Source organism: Sinocyclocheilus rhinocerous, unplaced genomic scaffold (genome assembly GCF_001515625.1).
Source record: "Sinocyclocheilus rhinocerous isolate Xijiao unplaced genomic scaffold, SAMN03320098_v1.1 scaffold148, whole genome shotgun sequence".
In the NCBI taxonomy this organism is placed as follows: domain Eukaryota; kingdom Metazoa; phylum Chordata; class Actinopteri; order Cypriniformes; family Cyprinidae; genus Sinocyclocheilus; species Sinocyclocheilus rhinocerous.
Genome location: NW_015653472.1, coordinates 231,566 through 238,593, shown reverse-complemented (window position 1 = coordinate 238,593; position 7,028 = coordinate 231,566). Strand labels below are relative to the sequence as shown.

The 7,028-nt window shown below is 37.3% G+C and overlaps 1 protein-coding gene across 3 annotated transcripts in view; it reads left to right on the top strand.

Annotated features, from left to right (window-relative positions):
- Window positions 1–3,839: 3,839 nt before the first annotated feature.
- The window catches only part of LOC107716103 (SPRY domain-containing SOCS box protein 1), a 21,544-nt gene continuing 18,355 nt past the window's right edge, over window positions 3,840–7,028 (top strand). For 2 of the 3 annotated variants that reach the window (XM_016522428.1, XM_016522426.1), the window contains exon 1: window positions 3,840–4,035. The gene's annotated coding sequence lies outside the window, so the exon portion shown is untranslated. Of the gene's footprint in view, window positions 4,053–7,028 lie in introns of all 3 variants that reach the window. The other variant, XM_016522427.1, reaches the window with a different exon arrangement.

Genomic DNA, 7,028 nt, shown 5'->3' with positions numbered 1-7,028 from the left:
AGCAAATAATCAGCCTGTAAAAATGGCCTAGACTGCACTGTAGCTTATTAGGATAAAGGAAAACAATGAAGCCCATATATTTCACTTGAATGCAAAAACGTGCATGTTGCCCACCAAATTTGAGTTGAAGCTGAGCTCTTACAGCACAAAAATGTAAAACTACACAAGCAAATACTTCAGTCCAAACTAAAACTCTTAAGTCTGAAAATAAAATATCAGTCTGTTTTACAGTATACTACTGCTGTGCCAACAAAGCGAAATAGCCGTTCACCAGTATGCCAGTCCATCATTTCACAGCATGGCCTCACTTATGGCTTCAATATGAAATAAACAGCAGCTGGAGAAAGTTTACCCAGCCTGCTGTAAGAATGACTCGGTGCACAGAGAGAGTGAATGTGTCAGAGTGTTTTGTGACGGTGGGATTAGCTCACAGTAAATTTCCTTTTCCTTATGACGCTACTCATGCTCACATTCCTGTTCTCGATTCCAGTTCCTGAAAAGAATGAGGTGCCTGTGCAGAGATGTTTGGAGCTTTGGTGAGGAAACATAGCAGGTGAGTCACTCAGAATCAAGCACTTGTTTGTTGCTGCTGGTAGAAAAGGAAACCAGCCTACAATGGTATAAATACAATAGAGCTACTGTTAAAAGATAAAAAATGCGCTTTTCTGTGTACGAGAGAAACTGTTATGCTACAGTAGGTTTAGGTAGGATTCAGTATATCATGTATAACTATTTTAACACTTGTTTGGCTGCTTTAAAAGTAATAATCTCCTAAATATTTTAACTGTAGCTGTGTAATCCCTTTCCACAGTTGGCAGCATAATTCTTAGAAAGTACACAGCAACTTTTTCCTCTAGAGTCCAATTCTGACTGTTTGTGACATTTATATAGTTTAATATGGATAGTGTGGCTTTCCGAGTAGGAAACAAAGAGCTAAGATTAATGTGTTTGCTTTTTCTCATGTGAAAGGTAGCAGTGGCTCTTAGAGGTTGTCTGGCTAAACAAAAACAGTCAGTGGTATTGTGCAACTTCAGTATGCTTGCCTTTACTGAAACACACTTGGTTTGGCATGAAGAACTGAGGCTAATCATGTAAATCTTAAACAACTAAACCCAGAGTTGTCAACCAGGGATCCCTGAAAGTACTCCATAGGGTCCAAGTAGATGTATAAAATAAAACCACATAATAAACCTACATTTTAAATACATTTCTAATTTATATCGTCCAACTTTAAACATATTTATATCTATTATGTAATGTTTGTTAAAGGAATAGTTCACCCAAAATTGTAAATTTGCTGAAAATGTCCTCACCCTCAGGCCATCAAAGATGTAGATGAGTTTGCTTCTTCTTCATCTGAACAGATTTGGAGATTGTAGCATTACATCACTTGCTCACCAATGGATCCTCTGCAGTGAATGGGTGCCGCCTGAATGAGAGTGCAAACAGCTGATAAAAACATCACAATAATCCACAAGTGATCCACACGACACGACTCCAGAGTCCAGTCCATCAGTTAACATTATGTGAAGCAAAAAGCTGCATGTTTGTAAGACACAAATCCATCATTAGGGCATTTTAACAGCAACACATCGGTCCGTAGTTTATTATAGCTTCCTCCAGTAATAAAAAAGTCCATCCCCTCTTGTCCTCTCACATCAAAATCTATCGAAATATTTGTTTAGAACTGTTTTGACCTGTGTTCACTTGTACATGGTGCTTGATCTGTGCATATTGCTCTCCTGATTCAGACATGATGTGTTTTTTTTTTTACCGGAGAATGGTTTAAAATTAAAAAATGCCTTAATGAGTGTGGATTACTTGTGGATTAGTGTTTTCATCAGCTGTTTGGACTCTCATTCTGACGGCACCCATTCACTTTTATGGATTTATTGGTGAGCAAGTGATGCAATGCTGAATTTTTCAATGTTCAATTTTGGGCTAACAATTTCTTTAATGTTTTTAATTAAAATGTTAAAGTATTTCTGAGGAAATCTACCTTTTTTATACTGAAGGTCCATGAGATCCTGGTACTGAGAAGGTTGAAAACTACTGAGAAGCAAAGCCAATGTAAACCAGTGCAAGAAAGGCCAATAAAACTATAAGGAAACAAAAGGATTGGTAAGATTTGGGATTTTGTTGGTAAATAATATGCCTTTCTGTTGTGTGATTGTTCTAGGCATGACAAAGAAGCTTTGGATTTGTGAGTAATCAAAGTGAACACAAGGGGACAGTAAAATACTTCACAAGTCCCTCAGTGGTAATACTATGGTTAAGGCAAGAATGTGATTCTTTGCTAGTTTAATATAACTTGCTGTTTGTTTCTACCATCACTGCTCACCTCTTCACTGTCATTGAAGTCTACATCAGAGGGAAAATATCTACTCCACCCTACAACAGAATGGTCTGAGAGACACTAGCGACCACAGAGATGGGCTCAGGAGGAGTGATACATTGTGTAAGGTCTATGGAGGAGTTATTACTGTGTCTCCAGACAGTTTGGGTTGCCAACATGCCTCATTCTCTGTTGAGTCATATAGAGAGGAGCAACATGAATCAGTGTCTTCAAGCACGGAAATGTTGTCATCACACAAAAGGGTGCAAAAACTTCTAGGTCGGAGTGCAGTCAGTCTGTAAGTGAATATGAAATTGCAGACATTACTGTGATCGAAAACGAGGTTGTGACCAAGTATTCAAGATTGGGGGTAACTGGAAAGCAATATAAATCAATCACTACTGTGAATATTGGAGGATGTGTCCCCCTCCACGTCCCCTCAATGGTGGATGTGGCCCTTAAGCGAGAGACAGACTATAGCAAAATGTCAGAAATATTGACAGAAATTGCCTAAATAAGCTGTCAGAAAATAACTATTTATTAAAAGGCAATATTTACCTCTGGAAAAAAAATCTGTTTTATATAACTACACAAAGCAAACTGTAGCATCCATTTATGTCAAATGATTCAATTAAAGTAATGTAAATAAATTATTTTTTTTAAAGTAAATTTAAATAAAAGGTTTTATTGTATAATTAAAATAATCAAACTGCTACCTAAAAAAATCTAAACATGAAACTTATGCACATTTATATTTATGCACAAGATTTATTTTATCTTCCTTATACTAATGAAACAACTAAATATAAGTTCCTAAAATAGAATATTATGAAACAAATCAAATTTGAGATGATCTGTAAACAAAACAGAGAATATATCCTCTAACTACATAAAGCAACCAGTGTAGCATCCATTTGTCAAATGATTGAATTAATTTAAATAGATTGTCAACATTGTATACTGTTGTATATCTAAATAATTAATCGAACTGCTATCTAAAAATGTCTGTATTTATGCACAATATATTATTTAAATGAGGAAAAATACCTTACTTATAAAGCCCTAGAACAAAAAATATTACGAAATATATCAAATTTGAGATAATTAATAAACAGGGGTACTTGCTACAGGGCATACTAATTTTAAGTTAATTTTGCCCATTTCTGACCATTTTTTCCATTTAAAAGAGAGAGAGATACACCAATACTGGGTAATATGTCTACAAATTGACCTAAAATACCCACATGGTTCATATTCAATTCACTTGAATATAGAGGGTGAGTCAGCGGCTCACAAATAAAACAACTTAGTTTGCTTTGCTAACTATTAGGACTACAAAGACGGCAAATTAAAATAAAAATGAAAGAAAGTTCTAGCGCCTAAATGTATATCTGGCATGCACATAGACAGTGATTATGCCATCATTATGTAGTCCACAATTAGCAGGGTTTATCAGGGGAAATGAGCTAAACAACAACTCAACAGCTCAATTGGGAGGGACGTTCAGCAGCAGCTGGAAGCTATTTGACCACGTGACTGGAGAGATGTTTCTATCGCTGTTAGCAGCCATCATTTCACCCAATACAAGCCTATGCTAAAAAGACATAAAGAGGAGATATAGACTAGTCATGGATTTGCACGGGAATACTGACTGAAAGGAACATACTCGCTCCACTCCTTCGCCTATGGTTTATTTTCCGGTATGTATCAGTTGCAGGTACGGTCTGAAATAATTACGGTTTACCACATTTGTCTGGCGTTTTTTCTTTGTTGTGTATTCACATGCACACACTCGCGGTTTCCCAAGCTTTTCAAATGCAAACATCCAGTCGATGTGCTCATTCAACAAGCCGAAGTTATAAAACGGGAAATGCGATATAAACACGCTAGATTGTGGCACGTTTACTATTGCGTCTCAGTGTAAATAATATATTAACATGCTCTAAGCAACAACCACTTCCTGTGTTTGTAATGAGTCTGAAATGGATTTTTAAACCAACAAAGATGTCTCGTGGACCTACATTTAATAGTTTCCAACCCTAGTTAAATTTAGCAGCATCAGGAGATTTGTGTCTCTGATTATTTTGTTCGTTGCTTGCATTTAATCTCTCTGCGAAAGGCCAGGTAACGTTAGTCGCATTACTAGTGACTAGCGAAGCTCAATGCACTAATTACTTTGGTGTATAACGTTACATCAGAATTGTGCTTGTAGCCGTTTCTACTTGTACTCCTCGACAGTAACGTTAAATATGTTTGGCCCAGACAATGCTGGAGAGGCTTTACTTTCGGTTTAAGGTCTTCAAGACCTAGAGCATTTGGTCTGGAGGCATTTGTGTTAAGCTATCTGTACTTAACGTTATATGCTAAATGAAGATGAAGTCATCTTCTGTTTAGGATTTGTATAGGCTACTAACTACAATTAAGACCGGTTTTTTTTTTATTATCTGTTTGGTGTTCTAAGAGTGGATTGCCTAATCCCAACCCCACCCCTAATCCTAACCCCTCCCCCACCCCTACTAAACCTACCAATACTAGGGGGTGCATAATCTGGCAGGGTGCAAATTTCGGCACTACACCTGACTTTGATCTGTGTTGCTTGATAATAAGCAAATAAGGCTTTGGCTTCTTTCTGCACTATTTTTATTGGCAGAGAAGAAAAATAACTAACTGTTCAATTTTTGTCTAAATCAAAATTATTATTTTTTTTTTTAAGCAGTTCAAATCTCACGTTGTATATTTAAAGATACAGAAGTCTTCCTGTCAACCAGTGTCTTTGTCACTGTCATTTATTTTCTTTTGCCATATCACTGCCATAAATATGAAGTTACCACAGTTTTATTGTTGCTACTCAAACTTTAGTTTAGCAAGTATTTTGGTGGAAATTTTGGTTCATGGTAACTTAGGTTGGCCCCACTTTATATTAAGTGGCCTTAACTACTATGTACTTGCATCAAAAATTAAGTACAGTGTACTTATTGTGTTCATATTGTATTGCAAAACACTTTTGCTGCTATTAAGGTGGGATACGGGTAGGGTTAGGGACAGGTTTGGTGGTATGGGTAGGTTTAAGGGTGGGTTAAGGTGTAAGGGATGGGTCAACTGTGTAATTATAAATGTAATTACAGAAATTAATTACAGATGTAATTACATGCAGGTATTTTTTAAATATAAGTACAATGTAAAAACATGTATGTACACAATAAGTGCATTGTACCAAATTATTAAGTTAAATGTAAGTACATAGTTGTTAAGGCCACTTAATATAAAGTGGGTCCCTTAGGTTTGTAAGGGGTTTCTCGTCAATGGGTGTTGAGACGTCCCGCATAGACATTAGGGCTGTGTATCACCAGCAATGTCACGATACGATACGTATCACGATACTAAAGCCACGATACGTATCACGATACAGGTCAATTTTGCAATTACATTTATTTTGAGCAGAATTTCGTAAAGGTAATATTTGTTTATTGTACATTGAATAGCCAGTGTTATAACAGTTTTGATAACTGAAATTTTGTAATAACAAACAACACAAATTGCAGGCTGTTGTTCTACGAATCGCTCCAACATGTCATGTGCGCTGTTCCACCTCGTGCAGACATCGGTCATCAGCTTATGCTCAGGAAGGCCAAGTAACTTTTGCTTCTCGTGCAGGACATGGCAGGCGATTGTACTTTTCCTAAAAAATGTTGTGATGTTCCGAACTCTTCCGAGAAGACGGGAAACTGTCGGTAACTTCAGAGCCCGTTGAGCAGCCAGGTTCAAACAGTGCGCAAAGCATCTCACATGAATTAATTTGACTATTTCTGCAGCTACTGACATATTAGATGCATAAATGATGACTAGCACTGGATCTTTGTCCTTTATTCCCCATTCGTGCATCACATCATTGAGCAAATCTGCCATGTTCGCTCCTGTGTGATTGTCAAACATTGCTCTGGTCTGCAGAACGTTCGAGACAAGTTCCCATTGTGGCATTATGTGGTGGCAGGCTATCGTAACATACGACTGGGTTGCTTGTGAAGTCCACGCATCAAGTTCATGACGATGTATCGCTGTATCGATATTCTGAGCACAGCACTAATAGACATCAGCTCTGTGTTTGATCTATTTAATTTCAGATTACTCTGGTTTATGTATTCAAGGCAGATTAATCTTGCCTTTGTGATTGCAAGAACAGTAGGACTGATTTTCTCATCTCAGGAGGGAGTTAACTGTGTCTGTACTAAATGCTCCCGACTGCACACAGATGTTTGTAGGCCTGTATAACAGGTAACTCCTGACTCTCTGCTGTAGAGGACATCCTACCAGAGCTGTCAAAAAAACAAATTTTAATTTAAAAAATTCGTCAAAAAAAAAAAAAAAAAAATCCGCATTTGAATTTTAGGTCTTCGTCAGGCAGCCTTATCAGTGGCGCACGAAATGCGACGACGATGTAAGCGTCATTGCATTTTAATGCTTTTGTTAGCCTATCCAGTTGAATCTACTAGATGCGGCGGTGCTACATTGTTCATTCAATATATTGCGGAAAACAAGAGCATCAGTGTGGAGAAGATGTTTACGTCAAAACTGAAACCAAGCCGTTCACACAGAACGCATATTTATCACATTTTCTAGAGGGACATCTTTCAGCGTTGCACTCGCGTCTGGCACAAGAGAGCGGCATGTTTAGAAAGCCATGTAAAATTAATGT